The sequence below is a fragment of the Porites lutea genome, chromosome 10 (genome assembly GCF_958299795.1).
Source record: "Porites lutea chromosome 10, jaPorLute2.1, whole genome shotgun sequence".
Classification (NCBI taxonomy): Eukaryota; Metazoa; Cnidaria; class Anthozoa; order Scleractinia; family Poritidae; genus Porites; species Porites lutea.
Genome location: NC_133210.1, coordinates 30,877,274 through 30,894,830, shown reverse-complemented (window position 1 = coordinate 30,894,830; position 17,557 = coordinate 30,877,274). Strand labels below are relative to the sequence as shown.

At 38.8% G+C, this 17,557-nt stretch overlaps 1 long non-coding RNA gene across 7 annotated transcripts; it reads right to left on the bottom strand.

The window, feature by feature from the left end:
- Positions 1-616: 616 nt before the first annotated feature.
- LOC140950131 (uncharacterized) lies at positions 617-8,981 on the bottom strand. 7 transcript variants are annotated; one of them, XR_012167148.1, is made up of 13 exons: positions 8,575-8,980; positions 8,416-8,467; positions 6,544-7,701; positions 6,172-6,209; positions 5,650-5,747; positions 4,202-5,264; positions 3,942-4,036; positions 3,824-3,864; positions 3,435-3,469; positions 2,099-3,332; positions 1,725-1,762; positions 1,229-1,317; positions 617-788 (listed from the first exon to the last, which is right to left on the bottom strand). It is a non-coding gene; the product is annotated as an uncharacterized lncRNA (long non-coding RNA). The 7 variants fall into 7 exon arrangements; XR_012167147.1 differs by having other exon boundaries at positions 3,942-5,264; positions 8,575-8,981; XR_012167151.1 differs by having other exon boundaries at positions 3,942-5,264; positions 5,710-5,747; positions 8,575-8,981.
- Between the last annotated feature and the right edge of the window lie 8,576 nt (positions 8,982-17,557).

Below are 17,557 nucleotides of genomic sequence, written 5' to 3'. Positions count from 1 at the left end.
AAAGTCATTCCCGCAAATGACGTGCTTTTTTATACTTCTTAGACGTCATCTCACCTCTGTCTTTTGGTGCAAACACACCGTACATGTGATTAGCACGTGCGCAAATTTCTGAGAGTGTAAAATTTCTCATATGTGGAAATTATGCGTGCACAGTTACCAAACTAGTCTTGAGATGCGCGCTTTTTCTACTTAGAAGCCAAACTGCTTGATACTTGTGAATTGACCTCCACACACACCGAGGAAAAAATGACGCGCGAAAGATTTCAAATTTGAAATGTAATTATCAAAGATATTCTAATAGCCAACACTATAATAATTTTGGGGGGAGACAAATGCGCTAGGTTATAGATTTAAAGGGCGGCTGTTATCCGTGACTCGAAGCTGATAATATCCTCAAGAGTTTGCTTCACTTTGGTTCGCGTTGTACCAATTTGTACCATAAAACGCCTAGAAGTTTTTGCGAAATCGAACAGACTATTTAGTGAAAGGAGTTTATCGCTGCATTGGGCTAACCTGCCTTTTTAAAATGGCGTCAAATCTAGCTATTTTTGTTGAAATGGAGGAGTAAAGGCCCCCCGCAAGAATATCAGACTTTCCCTAGAGAACTTGACACAACTTGATTTAGTACATTTTTAATACACGGACAGATAAGTTACAATGCTACAATAACAACACTAAGCTACGTCTCTGAAAACTATTCTTGACTTTGCAATGTCCCAGCTTTTTGCCTACTAATATTAACATAACTTCACTGCTTCTGTTTGCTTCACCTTCTCTCTTCCTATTTCCTGTGACGTAAAAAATAAAGAAGGTAATAACTAAAACATCACAATTAAATATATTTATAGCGCCGAGACTCTTCAAGTAGAATAAGTTTCAATGACTGCTAACTTTACTTAGTCATTGAATATGCAAAGGACAACATTATACAGCATCACTTCTAGAACACGCCATGATTGACGAAAAAGTCCACTGTTGCTTGAAGACATTTAAATCTTCATTACTTTTGATAGATACCTGAAGCAGTGCAACGGAAGGAGCATACTTATTACTTTTTGAAATACACGTAAGCATCATTCGGTCTGTACACGACCGTTTTCTTCGTTTCGACACGAGCAGATATCAAGAGGGTTGTTTCTCAAAGACCTTTTGGTCTTAAAGGTATATAGAAAAAAATAAATAAAGTAGTAAGCGAATGTTAGCTACGTTACATCTATGCTATGATTACCTTTTGGATTTCTATCGTGGAGTTGTACCATTTCTTTTTCTGATTAAAGTACTTTCTTCGTCGATTGAACGTGAAACAATCCTTGTACACTGAAACACGGAAGAGATAATTAATTATACATAAAGCGCGGTAAGCTTGCAGTTTTACCTCCAAAATTTACGTAGCTTTTTCCGCCAACGGTTTAACATAACTGTTAAATCGAAACCAGTTGGCCTCCGCGCTAGGTTTTTCGGCTTATCGTGGTCTAAAATTGTGTCTCTACATTAAAGTCGCAGACGCGCACAGCTAGAGTTGGAGATTTCGACAATGAGGTTTTCAAATAGAAAATGGCGGAATTTTAAGGATGACTCTTCTCTTAATATCTAAAGTTACACTGTTTCTACGACACTGGCTCAAAGCATTCGTTTCGTTGAGTCTACTGTAGGGATTATTCTTGAACATAACTTGGATAAAACTGGCTTCAGAAGAAAAATAATGAATTCAGCCCTTGCCTTACCTTTGGTCTTCGCAGTATAATGCATCCCGAACACCACGCTGAAATAGAAGAACAAAAGTCGTTACACTCGTGGGAAATGAAAAAATTATACTATATGTTTTTGAACTTACAGTCGTTGCCTCTATCTGTGTAATCGCGGTCTCTGCTCGAATTTCCAGAAGCTCCACCACTAGGCATTTTCAGTGTTTTACGAGATGAGTATAACCTTCGTCTTATTATCGCTTGTAAATGCAAATGACACGGTCTTTCGCCTTATAACACAAGGTGCGCAGTAAGGGACTTACCCTTCACTGATTGACAGCTGAGAAAATTGCTTTACGCATCGATTTTAAAGGTTGTATAAAACCAAAATAGGCAGCATACGGTTATCTTACCTCCCTGGATTTTAAGGTCGATAAGGTCCACTTATCAAGTGGAAAATTCGATGTCATTTCCAGTGGATTGCATTTGGTGTCAGCAAGTTAGACGCGTCATACATTTCGCCTATTTCCATAACACGTCATGTTTGGACAGGCGGAATAATACGTTGAAAGGGCGACCCCATCGCACTTGAGACATTCGTTTGTGTCGTGATATTTTTGTGACATTAAAGGAGGCGAAAACTTTAAAAGTTAATATGTGCGCAATCGTTTTGATCGCCTCTGTTAATGAAATCGTTTGCAAACTGCAAAGGTATCAGACTCCTTTTCTTCAAAACGGCTCTTTAGTCACTTGTCAGCAAATTAGATGTGAGGTAGTCGTGACGCGCATTGTTCTATTTGAGCGCGCTGTTTTTATTTCCGTGTAGCCAATGAGGATAAATTTAGGTTTCTTGGAAACTGCTCACCTAACCCTCCCCAAGCTATCATTTTGCCCTTAGTGAGAAGTAAGTGTTAATGTTAGCTTAGGGGAGGGGTAGGTGGGCAGTTTCCCAGAAACCTAAATTGCTCTGTCAATAATTAGCAGTAGATAGTGGGCGGTTTGCTTGTCAAATCATAACAAAAATGCGCTTGTAAAGCAGTTTCGATTCTCCACAGCGTTTTTGGCTGGCGGTAACCCGCCGTTTGCGCGAACAAAGGGCGCAAAGGTTTAAGTTTAATTTTTGGTGTCCAACGCGCTGGATTGTACCCCCATGCACAAGGTGCGCTTGTTGTTTATGTGAAGTAGCCCTTCATTTCTTGCCGTACTAAGAAGACGAAGCTGTCTCAACCCTTTGTTTCATATTGGCTCTCACTGGTCTCTATAAAAAAGCGCACCTTTTGTGCAACGAAAATCGAACAAATGTTTAATAAAAGGAGTGTATTCTTGCAGAGGAATACGTTGTCATTCAAGGGAAATGGCGGGGTGTCTCGTCATTTTCTCGGAGTAAACAAAGAAAGCCCCAACGATTGCAATTCAGTCGAGGGGTTACATTGTACAAGAAATTCAGACTCACCCGAGTGAACTTCGCTTGTGTGATTTCGTACATGTTTAATACACAGACAAAGAAATTACAAAGTTGGAATGAACAACAGCAACAAGCTACTTTCTTCTAACTGCTCGCATCACTTGAGTGGACATAACGTTGTAAATATATTAACATAATTTCACTGCTTCATCTTGCTTCCTTTTCTTTCTTCCTCTCATTTTCTGTAATATATCGAGAAGATTTGGTTTATTGACAAATCTTAGTTGCAATATAAAAATTCCCCAGGTAAAATACGTTCTTTATGTTTGTATGTGTATATATACCTTTCCTCAACTGATCGTGCGGAAATCCTTGCCAGCTGAAAATAGAGGGAAAAGCTTTCAGCACTTGCACAAGCGGTTTTGTTAAGATTTGTCAACCTTGGCGCGAGATTTGCAATCTATGGAAGGGGACTCCGACCTGCAGAGAGGCGCTGTCTTCGTTCAGATCCGGGAAGTGTGGGTTTCTAAGACATTTTAGCAGTATGGGAATCCTTAAGAGAAGGGCGCTCTGCGCATAGTAATTCTCTTACTTCATGTTAAAAAACCCAAATAGTCGTGCTTTCCTTAGATCTCATTGCGTCCGAGATTAAGAGGTTATACATAAGCGTGCTTGTAATGATCGTGAATCGAATGGCCATCAGTTTAAACAAAGAAAGAAAACTTTGCCTTACCTTTGGTCTTCGTAGTACTATACAACCACTCGAGCACCAGGCTGAAAATGGAAAGGGAAAAGAGATTAGACTCATCAAAGACAGCGGTAATGAAAATAACTATTTACTCTTAACTTACTATTTGGATCATCTTTGTATTTGCAGTCTTTACTCGAGCCTCCCCGCCACAAGGCATTTTCAGCAATTTGCGAGAAACGTAGAATATTCACTTTGCTGATGAATACAAATGGAACTGTGTTTTGCTCTTATAGAACGAAGCGCAGATGAAGGGAATTTCCCACTAGTGATTGACAGTTTAAGAACTGCAGATTACGTTTCGCTTTACGCATCGATTTAACTGTTACAAAAATCCGAAATAACAGTATTTAGCTATCTTACCTCCCTGGATCTTTACCGTAAATACAATCCGCTGGTTAAGTGTGTTGAATTTGCGGAGAATATTCGTATTTTTTTGTTTGGGACAGAATTACGCGTCAGGAAGTTAAACGCGCCATACGCTTTGCTTGTTTCCATATTTGGACTTTGAAAGACGGGATTTAGCATTATCTCGTGCAAATAGTGATTATCAGTTGGTAGTGGGTGGTTTTGCTTGTCAAACCAGAATTGCGCTTGTAAGCAGTTTCGAGTCTCCAAAATGTTTTTGGCGGATGTAACCCGCCGTTTGTGCCATGTAAGCGTTTCCGAGAGATTAAGAATTCATCGCTGTAAATGTATTTGTAATATTGTACTTGCCTCAAAATGCACGCTTTTAACGCCCGTATAACTCGACAAGATGCATGCGCGGTCTATTTCACCGGCGCTTTCCTATCGACATGTGCGCAGTTTGCTTACTTCATTGTTCAAGTCTGCTTTGGGTAAAAAAATATGGACATTTATATCCCGTCGTCCAAGTTAGCTTAGGGTTCCATTTCACCATATTGTTTCAAGAAGGTGAAACAGTATACCAATTGCGCATCACACATCACCTTTACATTTTTTAAAACGCATCAGGGTTCTTATTTGTCGAATAACCCTTGCTCGTGCTAACGGTCAAACACGTCGGTTGTTGTTAGGTTTCTATTTTCTTGGTGTAAACAAAAAGGTACTTTTTGAGCCATGTCTTTAAACTGGTAAGAGAGAGTGAGATAAGAGCGTTTAACCCTGAAGAATGACGCGCGGAAGATGTCATTTAAAATCGAACAGAATTCTTTGCGAAGGAAGTTACATTAGGCTAGCCTGTTTTTAGGAGTCAAGTTCCTAACAAGAACGTCAGAACCTTCCCAGAGAACTTTACACGATTTGATTTAGAACATGTTTATTACACGGACAGAGAAGTTACAATTCTGCAATAACAACATCAAGCTACTCTCATAATTCTTCGTGACATTGTAATGTCCTAACTTTTTGCCTTCTGACATTATTTCAATACTTCTGTTGGCTTCTTTTTCTCTCTTCTTACTCCCTGTGACATAAAAAAAGGATAAATAATGTAAGAAATGACACATCATTCAATTTATTTATAGCACTTCAAGTAGAATAAGTTCCAAATTTATGAAATATGCCACACGCATGACTTGACGTAAAGGCTCGCTGTTGCGTGAAAACTTTTAGATCTTTATTACTTTTGATCGATACTGGAAATAGCACAACAGAAGGATCATACTAATTACTTTCTGAAATATACGTAAGCATCATTCGGTCGCTACACGACCGTTTTTCTTCGTTTCGTCAGAAGCAGATTTCAAGAAGGTCGTTTCTCAAAGACCCTTAGGTATTGAAGTCATATATAAAAGCACAAATAGAGTAGTAAGCCAATGTCAGCTACGATACATATATGTTATAATTACCTTTGGATTTTTATCGTGGAGGTGTGCCAATTTTTTTCTGATTAAAGTACATGTTTATACCTTTCTTCGTCGACTGAACGTGAAACAATCCTCGTATACTGAAACACGGAAGAGATAACTGGTTAAAGACATGGTGCGGCGAGCTTGTAGTTTTACCTTCAAAATTTACGTAGCTTTTTCCGCCAACGATTTAACATAACTGTTAACTCGAAACCAGTTGGCCTTCGCGCTAGGTTTTTCGGCTCATCGCGGTCTTAAATTGTGTCTCTACATTCAAGTCGCAGACGCGCACAGCTAGACTTGTGTTTATGGAGGTTTTGACAATGAGGTTTTCAAATAGAAAATGGCGCAATTTTAAAAATGACTCTCCTCTTACTATTTAAAGTTACACTGTTTCTGCGACACTGGCTGAAAGCATTGCTTTTGTTGAGTCTACTTTATACATTATTCTTGAACATAACTTGAATAAAATGTGCTTCAGTAGAAAGATAAAGTTTTGTAGTCAGACAGCCATGGTCTTACCTTTGGTCTTCGCAGTATAATGCATCCTGAGCAACATGCTAAAATAGAGCGAAAACAAGTCGTTACTAGTGGGAAATGAAAAATTATAATTTACTTTGTCAACTTACAGCTGCCACCGCCACCACAGCCGTAGCCGCTGTCTCTACTCGAATTTCCAGAAGCTCCTCCACTAGGCATCTTCACTGTTTTACGCGTTGAGTATAACCTTCGCCTTTCTGACGCTTATGAATGCAAATGACACCCGTTTTCGCCTTATGACAAGGTGCGCAGTAAGGGGCTTACCCTTCACTGATTGACAGCTGAGAAAATTGCTTTACGAATCAATTCTAAAGGTCGTATAAAACCAAAATAAACAGCGCACGGTTGTCTTACCTCCCTGTATTTAAAATTCGGTAAGGTTCACTTATAAAGTGTGAAACTTCGATGCCATTTCCCGTGAATAGCGTTGGTTGTCAGCAAGTTAAGCGCGCTGTACTCTTTGCGTATTTCCATAGTACTTATTGTTTATAAAAGCGGAATAATACGTTGAAAGGACGACCCCATCACACTTGAAACATGCTCTTGAGCTGTGATATTTTTTCGCCAATAAAGGAGGTGAAAGCATTACTGTTCAAGTTTATCTGTAAGCATTCGTTTTGGTTGCGTCTGTTGATAAAATCGTTTCCAAACTGAAAAGGTATCAGACTCTGCTCTTAAGTCACCTGTCAACAAATGATATGTGAGATAGGCATGACGCGCATTGTTCTATATTAAGCGCGCTGCTTTTATTTCCGTGCAGTCAATGATTAGCGCCCGTTTCGATGGGGTGCTGTTTTTTCTGGAGTATGCATTTTTTTAAAACATTGGTAGGAGAAAAAGAGATGAATATGTTGAACTCTTGTGGCGGAGGCGCCTCTTACCTAAAGTAAGTGTCAGGTTACATAGTTCCCTGATTTTCCCTGAACCGCAAGTTCGTAAAGACTGTAAAAACCTCTTTTCGTGGTGTTTATTCGCTCTTTATCTTTTTGTGAAGGCGCCCAGTCGCATGGGAAATATTATTGTGTTATTGAGCGTAATCATTTATTCTTGTTAATACTCGATACTAACTTGCGCGCACTTTATTTACGCACATTTGTCTTCTAAAAGTTGTGTACAAACACCTTATTTCACTTGTTTGAATATATCCTATCCGCGTGGTAGAGTAAATGAACGAGACTAGACATATGATTTTAGTTTCCATTTTTTAATAATTGCATAAATCGCTTTAATTTTACACTTGCGCAAATTAACATTCGTTGGTTTTTTGAAATCGGTGTTACAGCAAAAATAAACTTAAATTACAAGCCAGAATCAAGCTCAAAAGCTTATTGTTTCCTCCATTTCAGCGTGCACTGCGAAGGGACAGCGGCAAATACTGCTCTTTTAACACATTAATAACTGTAACACAGAAATGAAAAATATAAATTGGTAACAGTCTACTAGCTTCAGCGAGGTTGATTCAAGTGCTCTTGGGTGCCCATCTTGTTAAGCTCTACTTTCACTTCACTACTTCTACAAGGGAAATTGAAAGAATATCCATGTTATTTTGTTGTGGTACAATGTAATGTTTTAAAATAGGCAACCTTAATATCACACACCACTGTCTTAGACTAGGAAAAAGATTTAAAACCAAAATAAGTCTAAGAAAGTTTGTTCGAGGATCGGGAAAAAGGCCATTCATGTCTCTTTTTTGGATTCGAAAGAGGTTCATATACAATCAGAAGCTCAAACACTGACCTTTGCCGAAGTTGTTTCGTGATTGATTTTAATGGTCTTGTAATAAATTGTCGTGCCAAACCATGTGCTCGTTGTAATGTCTTTTAGTTATAACGATGCTTCGTAAGCACATTTTAGTTGACAAATTTCTTCCGTCGGTTCGTTGTCGAAGCAAATAGAACAACTTATCCATCTTGTATCAGTTTTGAGTGATGGCAAATGACGAAGTTTAGCTGAGATTCGTGGCTTTTGAGTTTGTTATATTGTCGCCTCGCGGGCGCAACAGTTTAACTTAATCGGTTCGATTTATAACTCGAAGAAAGCCTATTCCTTTTTACTTTCTCTAAAAATTTTACAAAAGCCGTGTTCCTTTCACGAATATTTCTATTGCAACAGCGTTCTAAGCTAATTTTATGTAATAAAAGCGGTCCTTAAGCAAAGTGTGCGGACCCTTTGAGGTACCCGCCATTTTGAAATTATTTACATGATAAATTTTTTAGGAAAAAATACCTTAAATTACAGTTATCTTTCTTTTACTGTATACTGCAGTTGTCGTTCCACGCTGAAATAAAGCGAAAAAGAAGGATTATCGGATAATTCACAAATGACCAAAGCAAGCCATATAGATAGAATCGCTTGACGCATTCTTAACAGAGGGATAGAACTTACAACTCTGCTCAACGTTTCGTGGCTTATCTTTTGGCGGAGGATATTCAGCGTCTTTGGGTTGCTGCGGTTTTGCTTTTGGGGGCATCCTAAATTGTCCACAACTCAATTCAATTTTTTCCTGCTATCTTTTCCTTCGATTGTTAAATCGATTCCGATTATGCTTATATTGCCAAAACCACTTCTATTCCTGCTTCTCATGACCTACGCACCCAGAGCTATTTATTTTTAGACTGTCGAGATCACGTTTTGCTGACCAAGCATGTCCACATCATGTTTTTAAAGTGTCGCATTCGTTCGAAAAGATCTTAAGTTACCGCTGCGCAAAGCGAGATTTCTGCGCCTGATGGGCATTTTGGCCATAATGTTGTCAAGTAGAAAATGATGCAATGCTTGGGATGAATCTTTTCGTATTAAAAGTTACCGTTGACAGCGGAACGCTTTCCCCATCGATATGCATCTACTGGCGCTGAAATAAAGAGGAAAAAGGAGATTAAACTCTTCACAAATCAACAAATGAATTTGAATTGTTTGACTTACACTCGTGCATTCATTATCCTGGTAATCGCTGTCGTTACTCGAATCACTCCAACTTATAACACTGCTCCACGTTTCGTGGCTTATCTTTTGGCGGAGGATAGTCAGTGTCTTTGGGTTGTTGCGGTTTTGCTTTTGGCAGCGTCCTAAATTGTCCACAACTCAATTTATTATTGTTTTTCTTACTATCTTTCCCTTCGACTGTTAAATCGACTCCGATTATGCTTATATTGTCAAAACCACATCTATCCCTGCTTCTCATGAGCTATTTATTTGTAGACGGTCGAGATCAAGTTTTGCTGACCAAGCGTGTCCACATTATATTTTCAAAGTGTCGCATTCGTTCGAAAAGACCTTAAGTTACCGCTGCGCAAAGCGAGATTTCTGCGCCTGATGGGCATTTTGGCCTCAAGGTTGTCAAGTAGAAAATGATGCAATCCGTGGAATGAATCTTTTCGTATTAAAAGTTACCTCTGACAACGGCACGCGTCCCCCTTACAAGAAAATTCTCCGACGCTGAAATAAAGAGGGAAAAGTGAGATTACACTCTTCACAAATCAACGAATGGATTTGAATTTTTTGACTTACAGTCGTTGCTTTCATTATCCTGGGTATTATTATCCGGGTAACTGCTCTCTTTACTCGTATTCCCCTTCGCTCCACTATCAGACATTTTCAGTTTTTAACGAGTGCTCGTCTTACCTGCACTAATAAATTCAAATTGCACCTGCTTTTGTCTCACAACCATGCGCAAACGAATGGAATTACCCTTCATGGACTAACAGCATAAAAAAGTGCTTTGCGCATCGATTTTGACTGTTATATAAAACCAAAATAAGCGTCCGGTAACCTTTCCTTCCCTGATAAACACAAACATTCTCTTTTATTATGATAATTTAGGGCAAACAACGGGAGCAACACATTACCTATAAAATGTATCTGTGCGGAATCGCTTTGGTTGCCTCTGTTGATCAAATAGTTTCTAAACAGCAAAGGAATCAAACTCCTTCTCTGCGGAAAAATGCTTTATTTTCACTTATCAACAAATTATATGCGACGCGCACTGTTCTATTTTGAGCGCGCGCTGTATATATTTCCGTGCAGACAATAATTGGCGGTAGATGGTGGGTGGTTTGCTTGTCAAATCATAACAAAAAATGTGCTTGCAAAGCAGTTTCGATTCTCCACGGCGTTTTTCGCGGGCATAACCCGCTGTTTGCGCCAGCAAAGCGTTTTCGGCAAATCGAGGATTCATCATCATGTATCTGAAATATTATCCTTTCGTAGTCTTTTCAGGCCCCTTCAACTTGCAAGGATATATATAGTGAACATTTATCGTGGTTGGCCTCACTATCATGTCCGCAATTTGCGAACTAAATTTTATATGTCTTAAATAAGTAAAAACATAGTCGCGTCATTTTTTCGTGAAATTTAGCCTAGGAGTTTACGCTTTTTCATTCGAAGACGGCGAAAACCATATGTTAAGTGCGCATCATACATCACCGCTGCATTTCCATAAGTTGTCTATCGTTGTGTGAGCTGAAGTGCGTAATGGCGCATCAGGGTTATTTATTGTCGAGTAACTTTAATCGCGCGCGTTTCGGTGGGGTGCTATTTTTTCTGGAGGAGGCATTTTTTTTGAAATATTGGTAGGAGAACAGGAGATGAATATGTTGAACTCTCGTGGCGGAGTCGCCTCTTACCTAAGTGTCAGTTTACATAGTTCCCTGATTTTCCCTGAACCGCAAGCTCATATCGACTGTAAAAACCTTGTCACGGTGTGTTTGTTTGGTCGTTCTCTTATTGTGAAGGTTTTAAGTCGCATGGGAAGTATTGTGTTTTTTAAGGTAATCATGTATTCTTGTTAATATTCAGATACTACCTTGCGCGCATTTTGTTTGCGTATATTTGTCTTCTAAAAATTGGGTACAATTGCCTTATTTCATTTGTTTGACTATATCCTATCGTTGTTGTACAGTGAATGGACGAGACGAGACATGATTTCAATTTCCATGTTTTTAATAATTGCATAAATCGCCTTAATTTTACACATGTGCAAATTAACCTTCGTTGGTTTTCGAAATCGGTGTTACAGCGTAAAGCAACCTAAATTACGAGCCAAGATCAATGTCGAAAGGTTCTTGTATTCTCCATTTGAGTGTAACCGCTAAGGAAAATCAAAATACTGCTCTTTTAAGAATAAATTAACACAATTTTAACTATAACACAACTATATTAGATTCAGCAAGGTCAATTTCACTGCTCTTGGGTGCCCATCTTGTTAAACTCTTCTTTCACTTTACTGCTTCTGCAAGGGAAAGTTAAAGAATATATGTTACTTTGCTATGGTACAATGTATAATGTTTTAAAATAGGCAACCTCAAGTCGCACACCAACTGAAATAAGTCTAAGAAAGTTTGTTCGTGCATTGGGAAAACGTGTGTCCTCCATGTTTGTTTTGTGGATTCGATAGAGGTTTAAATATAATCAGAGGCTCAAACACTGACCTTTGCCGAAGGTTTTTTCCTCGATTTATTTCAATAGTCTTGCGCGCCATACCATGTGCTCATTGTAATGACAAGGTTTGTTATAAGGATGCTTCGTAAGCACATTTTTCCTTCGTTCGTTAGTTGTCGAAACAAGCGAATAGTTTATCTGTCGTGTATCTGTTTTAAGCAATGGCAAATGACGAATTTAAGGCGAGATTCGTTTTTACTTTCTCTGAAAATTTTTCTAGAGCTCTGTTCGTTTCACGAATATTTCTATTGCAACAGCCCTCTGAGCTAATGTTATGTAATAAAAACGGTCCCAAGGCAAAGTGCGCGTAGACTCTAAGGTGCCCACTCATGATAAAAAACAATACCTTAAACTTCAGCTATCTTCCTTTTACAGTATACAGCACCACGCTGAAATAAAGCAAAGGAGAAGGAATATCAGATAGTTTACAGGTAACCAAAGCAAGCCATATCGAAATAATCCCTTGACTGATTCGAAACGCAGCAGTAGAACTTACATTTCTTCTTTTGTGGCTTTTTATCTGGATCAGGAGGCGTAATATCATCGGAGTTATTCCCTGTTGCTGGTGACGCCATTTTAAATTGCCCTCGGCGCAATTTAATTTTTTCTTACTTCTCTTCTCTTCAACTGTTGAAGCGATTCTGGTTACACTTACATTGCCTAAACTACTTCTACACCTGCGTCTCATGACATGCGCACCTACAGATTTTTGTTGACATCACTTTCTAAAAGTGTCCTTTGTTTGATAGGAACTTAAGTTGCATCCGCGCACAACAAGGTGTCTGCGTCTGATGGGCTTTTTGGCAATACTGTTGTCGAGTAGAAAATGGCGCAATCCATGGGACGAATCCTGTATTACTAAAAGTTTCCTTTGAGTTTCTAAGTCTACATTAAAGACTGTTTTCGATCATATTATGAATCAAATTGCCTTTAGCTTAAAGAGAACGTTTTGTAACAAAGAAACCATTCACTTACCTTTGGTCGTCGCAGTATAATGCACGACGCTGAAATAGAGAGGAAAAGGGAGATTATACTCTTCACAAATCAAAATATATTTAAATTGTTTAACTTACAGTCGTTGCCATTATTCTTCTGGTAATCGCTGTCGTTACTGGAATTCCCCTTCGATCCACCACAAGGCATTTTCAGTGTACAATCCTCGTCTTGCCTACACTAATAAATGCAAATTGCACCGGCTTTCGTCTTACAGGACAAGGCGCGGACGAAGGGAATTACCCTTCATTGACTGACAGCTGGAAAAACTGCTTTGCGCATCGATTTTAACTGTCATATAAAGTCAGAATAAACAGCGTGCCATTATCTTACCTCCCTTGATTTTTATCGAAGATTAAATCCCCTTGTCAAGTGTCAAAGACATGTGAAGATATCCGTTGTCTTTTGACAGGATAGCGTGTCAACAAGTTAAACGCGCCACACGCTTCGCTTATTTCCATAGCACTTGGCGTTTAGAGAGACGAGATTTAACACTCAAGGGTTAATCCCTTGAGATGGAACGTTTGAACAACCGCCAAATATCACATAAAGGTTCTCCTGTATTATGATATTTTTGCGCTAGCAGGAAGCGGAACTTTTCTTTAAGAGTTTTATGTGTGCGTAATCGTTTTGGTTGCCTTTCTTAATGAAATCGTCTCTAAACCGCAAAGGTATCAGACCACTTTTCTCCGAAAACTACTTTCTATTCACCTATCAGCATATTATGTATGACGCGCATTGGTTTATTTTAAGCGCGCTCTGTTTATTTCCATCTAGAGCACGATTAGCAGTTGATGGTGGGTGGTATTACTTGTCAAATCATAACAAAAATGCGCTTTTAAAGCAGTTTTGGGTCTCCACAGTAATTTTGACGCGGCATAATCCGCCATTTGCGCCAGCAAAGCGTTTTAAGGAGTCGATAATTCATTACTGTAAGTGAATATGGTTCTTTTTCGCCAATAGAGCATTTTCGGGCTCTTGCAACTTGCAGGAATGTATCAAGTGTGGGAACTGTCACATTCACGTTATTCACTACTTAAAGTTAAATATAATCGGCCAGTTGCGCATCATAAATAACCAGCGCTTTTTTGAGACGTTAATTTTTCTAAGCTCAACTGCTGAGTACGTTCTTATTTGTCGAACATCCTTTGATCACCCAGGCTTTCAGTTTTTCAGATTTTTGTTTTTGGTCGCGTGTTGTGTTCTCGGAGTTGGGAAAAGGGCAATGGGTTACCGCGTCAATACTCTGTTAAAATTTAAGAGAATAGAGAATACTAAGAAAGATGTGAAATTTAAAACATATGGCGGGCTCTTACTTTACGCACCGCAAGTTTGTGTAATTTAGCAATGCCTTTTTTTTGTGCGCCTTCTCTTGATTTTATTTCCTTTCTCGCGGAAACTATTGCGTTATTGAGGACCCGTTTGGCGCGCTTTTTTATCATGTATATCTCTTTTATTCGGATGATGCTCATCTTGACGGAAGAGACAAAGTACACTTACTGACATTTTTTCACGTTTTTAATATATAACTCGACGCAAATTACCCTAGTACAACAGTGATACTCATTGGTTTTAAAACAGTAACATCCCAAAATCAACCGGCCAAACCTTTTAGAAAGTGACATCACTAACAAAAGCTTATTTCACAATAATATCTTATGCCACATCATAATATAAACTGGTTTTTATGCGTATTAGAAACATACATCAATTGAAAGTGGTTTTCTTCAGTGTAAATTCTAACTTAGAGAACGCAAAATGACACGAGAAGGCAGAAAAAATATATATAACACAATCTTTGGCGTCAGTAAGGTTGGCTCAACTCCCATCTTGTTACTTTACACACAAAGCACATCTAATAGATCTGCAAGAGGAGTTGAGAGCATTAATGTCCGTTGCTTTGGTGCACTTAAATAAAAGAAACGCGCTAAGAAAGAGCCTTAAATTGGAAGTTTTAGTAAAATTAGGAAGACGTCTAACCTCCACATATCGCACTATGAAACGAACTGACGAAACGACTAGCAACGAACAATTTAGACAATTTCTTGCAAGTGTACGACAGTAGTAACGATCATCTCATTCAACGTTACTAGTAGTTTAAAAGTGAATCCCACGTCACTTTGTGGTGTTATTACATGAATGTCGCTATATATGATAACGATTTTAATTTGAACTGGCTTAGAAGGTAAAATTCGCTTGGTTAAGAACAGTAGATCTAAATTTGCAATGTTTAGAATGTCAACTATGACACGTGAAATTATACATCTTCGATCTCGGAACAAAATATACTTTTTGATCACTATTTAAAACACAAAAACACGATCAAACATACCAGGAATTCAAGATAGCTATATTGTCGAAGTTTCCCCCTAATCAATTTGAATAGTCTCGTTGTACTTGACTGTACGCCAAAACATGCTCTTGATTGAATGGCGAATGTTTTATGAAGGTGCTTCGTAAGCACATTTTGGTTGACAAATGTTCTTCGTCGATAAGTTGTTGAAACATTTAAAACGTTTAATTGGGCCTCTAACAGTTGTTGGTTATAGCAAATTGTAAAATTTAATTCTCCCAAAGGCGTGGGTGATTGCTTTCGGTTTTGTTCTATGATGACCTCGTGGGCGCATCATCGTAAACGTTCTTGATGAATAATAACTTGACGAAAGCGTATTTCTTCTCACTCTGTAAGATGTTTTAACGAACATTGTGAGTGAAATAACATGACTTAAGCAACACCATTCTGAGATTATTTCATTTATCAAAAGTGGTTTGAAAACAAATTTTATGACAGTTCGAAAGTTCACTGTTAAGCATGCCATTTTGATCTGACTGTTATAGAAACAGAAAAAAGACATGAAATTAAGGTTACCTGTTATTACGATACACTCCGTTGTCCACTGCACGCTGAAACAGGGAGCAGTAAAAAGAGTGTTAGATGTTTCTAAAAGCGGAACAAATCCTAGTGAATGGTCAACACGGATAAGCAGTTCGAGCAGTTGGCGAGGCGCTGAGTCTCAGGTTACTCAGCATCCTTAGTTTGTTGTGATAGCAATGGACGGCTTGGTTATTGAACAAAAAGTTATTTGATGTTCGTTTCGACAGTTCAAGGTTATTAAAATTATATGTTGGCCATGAACTGCTGTCATACTCGCGTCTCACAAATTGCACAAGGAGCGCCTCTGATTAATCAATAGGCGAAATCAAGTTTTGCTGACAAAGCATGTCGACTTGCCTCTAAAAACTAAAATGCGCTATTTCCAGCGAGATGCTTATGATTTCTACTTTGTGCTGGTAAAATACGCTCCCACCCATCTATTGCTTTTAACAAAATGAGTTTTTGAATTATTGTGTTAAAATATTTTAATTATGTGGTTTTTGGTTCTCGCACATGATTTTGCCTCAGCTAGAAGGTATTGCGCAGTGTCGACGAGTTAATTTACCTTTTCTCTGCATCGCTGTCAAGCAGTTTTTTGAAAAAGATAGAAACCTCGCCTTACCTTAAATCTTTAAAGTATTATGCAACATGCTGAAACAGAGGAAGAAAAACAGTCAGATTGTTCACCACGAAGCATTTGACACTAAAGGGTTTCTGCAATAATGGACATTAAACAATCACCATTCGTCCTGGGCCGTTCATCATATCGTGGCCCTGACCGTGGATAACCAGCGTCATTGGGTTCATTTCCCCTGGGTCCCTTTGGTGGCATCGCAAGTCTTTTTCAAAGGTAATCGACCGTTCTGTTGCCCTTCGTGTGCTCTCTGTGATATGGTAAGCGCGGCGCAGCGCGCGCATCATATCGGATTTGCATGGTCATGCATCTTGACGGACAACAAAGCAAACCCTAGAAAATCCTTTGTATTCTGTACCATAAACCGGTAAAATTTTTTTACTGAACGCGTCTATTGTACAGTGAACTATAAATTACAATTTAAATGTGTGAGTGTAGTTTTCAAGATGTCGCGCGAATGCGTCATGTCAAAGACGGAAAGAGGACAAACGAGTTTTATCATCTTGTTGATTCTTATAGATAGAAAATTTTGTTTACCTTCTCTCTTCATTGCAGTGTGCAGTCGTCATTATACGCTGTAAAAGAAAAGAAAACTTTTAGAAGAAAGCTCGTTTGTTGTTTCAAAGTCGAGGAACGTCTTTCAACTCAAAGAAATTCAGCTTACTTCCTCTGTTTCTCCCTCGCTGTCCCGAATTCTGGGTGTTTGTGTAACAGTTAGGATATCCATTGTTAGGATAACGGTTGGATGAACTGTTCGTGCATGGATTTCGTTGAGTTGAAGTGTAACTGGAGGTTTGTTGGCTGTATTGATAGTACACATATCCCGAATCTTGGCTGGTGTTTCCTTTAGCACCGGGTCGTCCCGACATAGTTGATTGTGTTTATAGTGTTTTTCTTCTCTGACAAAGGTGTGTAGTATTTGAGTAGAAAATGTCTATCTCAGTATAAGTGTTGGGAGAAACAGATAGCGTATTTATAGTGTCAAGCGCGCCAACTAAGCGTTTTTTTAGCTTTGCATATTTAGTTAGAATTGTACTGACGCTGATTTTGCTGTGCACGTGATCCTTACCTCAAAATGGGCAAATTACATCATAGTCCTCGCCATGTCTAGGAAAGTAGGAGAATAATCAAGTGAGAAGCATTTGCAAAGTTATTTTCTTACTTAAACAAGGTAAAGATTGATGACCATGGCTTACCTTGCCTGTGCGCCGTGTATCAATTGAAATAACCAGAAATTCCATCCGTACGCGCATCGTTTTCTTGTTAACGCGCCATAGTATCTAACAATCTCCTTTGTTAAGAGTCGCGGGAAAAAAAATCATCCAAGGGGCATTCCCTTCTGATCAAATTATCGCTGATCAAACGTTCCATCGATCGATCGAATATTCTATCGACAATTGGCGAATCTTTCTGCAACGATCGTACACGGG